At 40.0% G+C, this 9,478-nt stretch overlaps 1 pseudogene; it reads left to right on the plus strand.

Annotated features, from left to right (window-relative positions):
- The first annotated feature begins 225 nt into the window (after positions 1-225).
- On the plus strand, positions 226-2,714 carry LOC104999599 (annotated as a pseudogene).
- The last annotated feature ends 6,764 nt before the right edge of the window (positions 2,715-9,478 follow it).

The following is a 9,478-nucleotide window of genomic DNA, read 5'->3' on the forward strand; positions in this document are numbered from 1 at the left end:
GGCTCAGAGGTGCCAGTAACATGCTCAAGTGATAGGCTAGATTAGTGATACAACCTGGAACAAAACACACTTCATTTCCTGACTCCCGGGCCAGTGTTTCTTATAATTCACAAGGGTACTTGCAAGAAATATTTCAGCTCTTGGGCTGGGAGGGAGAGGATGAGATTAATGAATGTATAAAATGGCACTTCCATAGTCTCCTGTGGATGCTTTGCATTTTCTGTAATGGGTAGTGGTGGAGCTGCTGTTGTACAGCCAGAGTAATCTTTCATCATTTGCCAAGAATTATAGTCCAAATGTCAATTTGGAGTTATGCTGCTTGCAAAATTCCTAAAATAAGGCAGCCAGCTTCCCTGAAGAATCCCAATAATAGGAAGCATATTTTCATTGTAACTTTTTCCCCTAGGTTGCAACAACTCTCCTGAAACACCACATAAATCTGTTCTCATTTCACGTAGTGGAAACAGTGGTTAAGAATTTGAGCTGTGTGATCAAAATGCCAGCTTCATAGCAAGCAGGTTATATAATCTTATGCAAGAGAGTTAACATTCCAACATTTCAATTTATCTTCTTTAAAATGGGAATAATAATGGTACATAGTTCATATGGTATCATATGAGGCTTAAATGAGGCAATGTGTATCTTGGAACCTTGCCTAGCAGCATAGTTAGTGAACCTAAAAACTAATTATTGAATTGTCCCTATTGCATTCTAGAATTCTTAACTCTATTTAGGGAACAGAGAAAACTGAAAGGAATGACTAGGACTGATTCAAGTTTGAGTAGATTATATTGTGGCCTGGATCTTTGCTGTATTGTCATGCTTTGTGATCTTCATTAACAAGCAACATATTATTCAGAGATTATAGTTTTAGATGTATTTCACTAACTTAATATTTATAAGTAAAGCACTTAATTACTAAAGAATCATCATAACATTTGAAAAAAGCAAAGAAAGAATAAGCTACTTCATATTTATTTGGAGATAAAGCAGGATTATATAGTATATTGTAATATACTTAGCACAGTGATTGGTAAATGATAAAATCACAATGTAATGACCAGAAGAGAAATATTGGTATTTGAGGGCACTGATTCTGGAGTCAGAAAATATGGTCCATATTCTGGCTTCACCAGTCACTTGCTGTACCACCTTGGCTATGTTGCCTCAAGTCTGTGAGAATCAGTTCCCTCATCTGTAACATAGAGTCACTTATGGTGTTATTCTACTGCCTGGAGTGGGTAGGTGCTGATAATCAACAATAACAGTAAAAGGGAGAAATGCATTTCACATGGAAACACCATTTAAAAAGAGAAGGGAAAAGCCTGGGGAGAACCTAGCACTAAAGAAGCAGCTCTCTTTTAAGCTCTTTATTTAGCAGGTTATTAACAGGCAAACGCTGGATAATGAATAAATGGGAAAAAAAAAAAAAAAGACACAAAAAACAAAACAGACAAAAAACCCATCAGTTCCCTGAGATCCTGGAAATACTTGAAGTCAAGTAATCACTAGTCATAAATGATGCGCTCCTTTTTCAGGTCTTCTAACTCTTAGCTGGAGCTCCTATCAGCACCTGACACACGAGACATCAAAACAGTGAGATGGAATTCATGCTTTGGAGCATTACATAGTCTCCAGAGCTGCAGAGAATACTCTCTGTCATGTTTCTAATCATGTATGTGTCCCATCATTTTGGGAAACCTCCTCACTGTGGTAACCATGGCTATGAGTCAGAGTCTGAGATCGCCTATGTATTTTTTCCTTACCTCCTTGTCCCTTTTGGATGTTACTATCTCTTCCATCATTGCCCCCAAATTGATTGTGGACTCCCTCTCTGAGAGTACTACCATCTCCCTGGAAGGCTGCATGGTCCAGCTCTTCGCTGAGCAGTTCTTTGGTGGAGTGGGCATCATCCTTCTCACCATGATGGCCTATGACCTCTCTGTGGCAAGCTGTAAGACTCTTCACTACATGACCATCATGAGGCCTCAGATGTGCTGCCTTTTGCTGGGAGGGGCCTGGGTCGGGGGGATTTTTCCATGCCATAGTACAACTTCATGTATCAAGTACCCTTCTGTGGTTCCCAATACAATAGACCACTTTATGTGTGATTTGTTCCCACTCTTGAAACTGGCCTGCACTGACATCCACATCCTGGGCCTCTTAGTCATCCTCAACAGTTGGGTGATGTGTGTGGCCATCTTCCTCATCCTCATCACTTCCTATTTGGTCATTCTCTGCTCCCTGAAGTCCTGCATCTCTGAAAGTGAAAGTGAAGTCACTCAGTCATGTTCGACTCTTTGTGACCCCATGGACCCCCAGCCTACCAGGCTCCTCTGTCCATGGGATTTTCCAGGCAATGGTACTGGAGTGGGTTGCCATTTCCTTCTCTAGGGGATCTTCCCGACCCAGGGATCAAACCCGGGTCCCCTGTATTGCAGACAGACACTTTACCCTCTGAGCCATCAGGGAAGTCCTGAAGCTCTGAAGGGCAGCATAAAGCCCTCTCCACCTGTGGCTCCCACCTCACTGTGATCATCATGTTTTTTGTGCCTTGTATGTTTTTGTATTACCCCATAGACAAGGTGATGGCCATGTCTGATTCCATCATCACACCCATGTTAAATCCCTTGATCTACACCCTGAGGAATACGGAGGTGAAAGATGCCATGAGAAAACTGTGGATGAGACAGGGGAGTTTCATTGGCAAGTGACTGTCAAGCTCAGAATGTCATGTGTTTCTGTTAAAGAGAACTCTGTTCTTTCAGAAATATGGGGGTAATAAAACTATCCATGCTCCACTAACAACCGGAGAAATTTCTTAAAAATATAAATCTGATTTTTGATTTATAGTGTTTTCAATTTAAGGATTATGATACTCTTATTGCTTTCTATTCTTTAGCTTCCCATTGCCTTCCTATTTTTTCACTTTTCCTATTTATTTTTTAATTATAATTACATGATGTATCAGAAAATATCTCAATAGCTTAAATAAAAATGCAAATAAATGCAATTATTTTAAAAGAAATAAGATGAGAAAGGAGAATTGATGGAAAAGTTCATTCCAACAAAATTGTCAAATTTCTTGCTATTATTCCTATTATTATTATTTTTATTTTTAATTCATTTCCATTAACATAATTCCAAATGGATTTTGATAGTTCTATCACAAAGCTGGATAACAAACTATCATTATCAGTACATCAATATCAGAACAAACTTCATTATCAGTAATGAGAAAATATAACCATCTCTCAGCAGAACTACTTCCAGATAGGAATGTTTTCTGATGAATTATTTTTTGGTAAAAAAGTGAACTTTTTATAAACAAAGTTTAGTATCAAGTTTAGATGTTTTTCTAGGACTCATTCTTAAGTGACCCCCTGACTTTTGAAAGTGCAGTGTACACAGTTTTTATATCTTAATGAACCATTTTATTTATTGTTTACTGATTATTTAGAATATCCTTGCCTTTTACTAGAATTTTCTGGTTAATCTTTCTACTTCCTGCAAATCTCCAATCACATCTTGAGTGCCTCACCTGACCCCTTGGTGTGCATCAGGACTTCTCTGGAGGCTCAAATGGTAAAGTGTCTGCCTACAATGCGGGAGACCTGGGTTCAATCCGTGAGTCAGGAAGATCCTCTAGAGAAAAAAATGGCAACCCACTCCAGTACTCTTGCCTGGAAAATCCCATGGACAGAGGAGCATGGTAGTCTGCAGTCCATGGGGTCGCAAAGAATCTGACACCACTGAGTGACTTCACTTCACTTCTTAGATTTATGAAAGATTTTGCTTTTCTCTCTATCAAAACAAGCCTTCATCCTACTTAGGTGACTACTTCTCTCCAACTTCTGGTACTAGATGAAGTGTCATTATTTTAGAGAGCCTTCCTCTGTGACTCTATTCAATGGTTCTTGTATTCTCACCATTGTTCTCTGTCAATGTTTTCATTTTCTTAGTAACAATGACCAAAAGCAAGTATATTTTATATAATTATCCTCTGGCTTTTATTACTTTCCATGCCGGTCTAGACTGGACAAGTCTCCAGGAAGGGATTTTTTTTTTAATTTTTTATTTATTTTTGACTGTGCTGGGTCTTCATTGCCTCATGAGTTTTTCTCTAGTAGTGGCAAGCAGGGGCTACTGTCTAGTGCCTTTGTGTAGGCTTCCCATTGTGGTGACTTCTTTTGTTGTAGAGCATGAATCCTAGAGCTTGTGGGCCTCAATAGATTCAGTTCACAGGCTCTAGAGCACAGACTAAATAGTTGTGGTACCCGGGCTTGGTTGCTCTGTGGCATGTGTGACTTTCGCAGATCAGGAACACATGTCTCCTGCATTGGTAGGTGGATTCTTTACCACTGAGATACTAAGGAAGCCCAGAAGGGATTTTTATTTGTCCTTCCCATGGATTCATTTTTCAATAAATATCTAATGGATGGATATAAAACACAAGAGCCTATATTTTTCAAATAGCCCAATTCAGATGTTTGAGGCATAAAAAGAAACAAACTCTAAAATTAAAAGTAACTGAAACAAAAAGGCAAAAAGTGAACATTATAATAAAGTTAATGGAAATGGAAGGCTGTGATTATTTCATGGGAGATACTTCATATTGGGCAGTCAGAAAAGGATTCTATTAGTGTGTGTCTTTTAAACTGATTAGAATTCTGTTGATATTACCTTAGAAAAAAGTTATGAGCTATATTAATATTTTAATACCAATGAGCTGAGTAGTTGCAAAAATGGTCAGAAGGAAACAGTCGTGTGAGGATTAGTGAGATGAAGATTCTAGAGAAAGAAAACTCTAATTCAAGAAATATCATGGTGTTTTTGAGGAAATGTAAAATAACAAAGTGAATGTAACATAGGGATCCAGGCAGAAAGAGGCCAGAAGTAAGATCAAAAAGTATGAGGAACTCAGATCATGCATACAGTTCTGACACCTTTGAGGTTTTATTCAAGCATGGGTAAATAATTTCCCCAGTATATTAAATTTGAGTAAACAACAAGAAAAAATAATGAAAGTTATCTTTGGATTATGTCTGGTTTACTTAAGATGACACCACCCTAATGGAAGAAGTAAAGAGGAACTAAAGAACCTCTTGTTGACAGTGAAAGAGGAGAGTGAAAAAAGCTCTCTTAGAACTCAACATTGAAAAAAAGAAGATCTTGGCATCTGGTCCCATCACTTAATGGAAAATGTATGGAGAGAAAATGGAAACAGTGACAGACTTTGTTTTCTTGGGCTCCAAAATCACTGCAGATGGTGACTGCAGCCATGAAATTAAAAGATGCTTGTTCCTTGGAAGGAAAGCTATTACAAATCTAGAGAGCATATTAAAAATCAGAGATGTCACTTTGACGACAAAGGTATGTGTAGTCAAAGCTATGGTTTATCTTATAGTCATGTATGGATGTGAGAGTTGGACCATAAAGATTGAGTGCCAGAAACTTGATGCTTTTGAACTTTGGTGTTGGAGAAAACTCTTGAGTGTTTCTGGGACAGCAAAGAGATCAAACCAATCAATCCTAAAGGAAATAAGTCCTGAATATTCATTAGAAGGATTGATGCTGAAGCTGAAGCTCCAATACTTTGACCTCCTAATGCAAGAAGCTGACTCATTGGAAAAGACCCTGATGCTGGGAAAAATTGAGGGCAGGAGGAGAAGCGGGTAACAGGATGAGATGGTTGAATGGCATCATCAACTCAATGGACATGAGTTAGAGTGAACTCTGGGAGATAGTAAAGGACAAGGAAGCCTGACATGGGTTACAAAGAGTCGAACAGGACTGAGTGACTGAACAATAACAACTTAAGAACCAGTAACACTTAATGTCGGAGAAGGCAATGGCACCCCACTCCAGTACTCTTGCCTGGAAAATCCCATGGACGGAGGAGCCTGGTAGGCCATGGGGTCGCTAGGAGTTGGACACGACTGAGCGACTTCACTTTCACTTTTCACTTTTCACTTTCATGTATTGGAGAAGGAAATGGCAACCCACTCCAGTGTTCTTGCCTGGAGAATCCCAGGGACGGAGGAGCCTGGTGGGCTGCCATCTATGGGGTCGCACGGAATCGGACACGACTGAAGCGACTTAGCAGCAGCAGCAGCAGCAACACTTAATGTAATCCTTATAAGACCAGGGACATCCCTGGTAGCTCAGCTGGTAAGGAATTTGCCTGCAATGCAGGAGACCCCAGTTCAATTACTGGGTTGGGAAGTCCTGGAGAAGGAATAGGCTACCCACTCCAGTATTTTCTTGGGCTTCGCTGGTGGCTCAGCTGGTAAGGAATCTGTCTGCAATGCAGGAGACCCCCAGTTCAATTCCTGGGTTGGGACAATCCCCTGGAGAAGGGATAAGCTACCACTCCAATATTCTTGGGCTTCCCTAGTGGTAAAGAATTAGCCTGCAGTGCAGGAGACCTGGCTTAAATCCTTAGGTTGGAGAGGTCCCCTGGAGGAGGCCATGGCAACCCACTCCAGTATTCTTTTTTTTTTTTAGATTTTTTTTAAATTTTATTTTATTTTTAAACTTTACAATATTGTATTAGTTTTGCCAAATATCGAAATGAATCCGCCACAGGTATACCCGTGTTCCCTATCCTGAACCCTCCACCCTCCTCCCTCCCCTACCCTCCCTCTGGGTCATCCCAGTGCACCAGCCCCAAGCATCCAGTACGGAGCATCGAACCTGGACTGGCGACTCATTTCATACATGATATTATACATGTTTCAATGCTATTCTCCCAAATCTCCCCACCCTCTCCCTCTCCCTCTCCCACAGAGTCCAAAAGACTGATCTATACATCGGTGTCTCTTATGCTGTCTCTTATACAGGGTTATTGTTACCATCTTTCTAAATTCCATATATATGTGTTAGTATACTGTATTGGTGTTTTTCTTTCTGGCTTACTTCACTCTGTATAATAGGTTCCAGCAGTATTCTTGATTAAAAAATACCCATGGACACAGGAGCCTGGAGTCCATGGGGTCACAAAGAGTCAGACATGACTGAACAACTAAGCACAACACAGCATAGGATCAAATGGAAATGCTTTAAAAACAGAACTTTAGACATAAAATTAGAAAAATGGAGAGTGTTTATTTGGAGAGAGTGTATAACAAGTTTACAACTTGTGAATATGATACTAAAAGCTCTAACAGGTGTCATTTTTGGTCTTAAATATTTTTCTTTTCCTGTCACTACTTTTTATATTAGAGCTATTGGGGATCTTAGGTGCAACATAATAACATTTTGTCTCCACTTGACAGAAATGCTTCCCTTAAAGCAATACTTAAGTACTTGAGTATTAAATGATACTTAAATATCACAAAATAATACTCTTGGTGCCAGTTTGAATTGGAATTATAAGCTGAGGTTCTAAAATAGCATGACAGTACTTTATCTTGAGATTATGCAGTGGTTGTGGTAGTGGGAGTGGTGAGTGAACATTATTTATACATTAAGCTATCTTCAAATACACATTTTTTGAATAACCTCATATAAAATAAAAGATCCAGTTTTGAGAAGTGCTAAGTTTTCAATTTCAGGTTCTTCCCAGAATTCTGAAACTTGTGTTTTCAGATGTTATGGGGAAGCAAAAGAACAAAAATGCTTCTTTTCTATACACAAATAAATATAACAGAGAAAACTTAATGATATGGGAATAGCCTGAAACTTCATTATTTCCTACAAATGTTCATATTCCCAAAAGTGATTCTCAAAGTATAAGGAAGATGTAGCTTCTTCTCTCCTACTTGGATAAAACAACCACTTCCTTTCACTTTTCCTGTCTTTATAAGGCATGCTTTGCTGTCCTCTCTCCTTCCCTTTACCCTCCCTTCTGCACATTCGTGCTGCCAAACTCTTATTTCCTCTTCCCTCTCCTTCGTGAAGAGCAATGTGAAAGACTCTGAAGTGCAACTGACTGACTGGCTGTTATTTCTTATTAAGCCAAATATAAGACCCTTCATCTTCTTAACTATTCACGATATTTTAAGATGTTTTTCAGTGATAGTCTAGGTTTTCACTGATCAGATCAGATCAGTCGTTCAGTCGTGTCCAACTCTTTGCGACCCCATGAATTGCAGCACACCAGGCCTCCCTGTCCATCACCAACTCCCGGAGTTCACTCAGACTCACGTCCATCGAGTCAGTGATGCCATCCAGCCATCTCATCCTCTGTCACCCCTTCTCCTCTTGCCCCCAATCCCTCCCAGCATCAGAGTCTTTTCCAATGAGTCAACTCTTCAAATGAGGTGGCCGAAGTACTGGAGTTTCAGCTTTAGCATCAGTCCTTCCAAAGAAATCCCAGGGCTGATCTCCTTCAGAATGGACTAGTTGGATCTCCTTGCAGTCCAAGGGACTCACAAGAGTCTACTCCAACACCACAGTTCAAAAGCATCAACTCTTCAGTGCTCAGCCTTCTTCACAGTCCAACTCTCACATCCATACATGACCACAGGAAAAACCATAGCCTTGACTAGACGAACCTTTGTTGGCAAAGTAATGTCTGTGCTTTTGAATATGCTATCTAGGTTGGTCATAACTTTCCTTCCAAGGAGTAAGCATCTTTTAATTTCATGGCTGCAGTCACCATCTGCAGTGATTTTGGAGCCCAGAAAAATAAAGTCTGACTCTGTTTCCACTGTTTCCCCATCTATTTCCCATGAAGTGATAGGACCGGATGCCATGATCTTCGTTTTCTGAATGTTGAGCTTTAAGCCAACTTTTTCACTCTCCACTTTCACTTTCATCAAGAGGCTTTTTAGTTCCTCTTCACTTTCTGCTGTAAAGGTGGTGTCATCTGCATATCTGAGGCTATTGATATTTCTCCCAGCAATCTTGATTCCAGTTTGTGCTTCTTCCAGCCCAGCGTTTCTCATGATGTACTCTGCATATAAGTTAAATAAGCAGGATGACAATATACAGCCTTGACGTACTCCATTTCCTATTTGGAACCAGTCTGTTGTTCCATGTCCAGTTCTAACTGTTGCTTCCTGACCTGCATACAAATTTCTCAAGAGGAAGATCAGGTGGTCTGGTATTCCCATCTCTTTCAGAATTTTCCACAGTTTATTGTGATCCACACAGTCAAAGGCCTGGCATAGTCAATAAAGCAGAAATAGATGTTTTTCTGGAACTCTCTTTCTTTTTCCATGATGCAGTGGATGTTGGCAATTTGATCTCTAGTTCCTCTGCCTTTTCTAAAACCAGCTTGCACATCAGGAAGTTCACGGTTCACATATTGCTGAAGCCTGACTTGGAGAATTTTGAGCATTACTTTACTAGCGTGTGAGATGAGTGCAATTGGGCGGTAGTCTGAGCACTCTTTGGCATTGCTTGTCTTTGGGATTGGAATGAAAACTGACCTTTTCCAGTCCTGTGGCCATTGTTGAGTTTGCCAAACTTGCTGGCATATTGAGTGCAGCACTTTCACAGCATCATCTTTCAGGATTTGGAATAGCTCAAC

Source organism: Bison bison, unplaced genomic scaffold, assembly GCF_000754665.1.
Source record: "Bison bison bison isolate TAMUID 2011002044 unplaced genomic scaffold, Bison_UMD1.0 scf7180017864355, whole genome shotgun sequence".
In the NCBI taxonomy this organism is placed as follows: domain Eukaryota; kingdom Metazoa; phylum Chordata; class Mammalia; order Artiodactyla; family Bovidae; genus Bison; species Bison bison.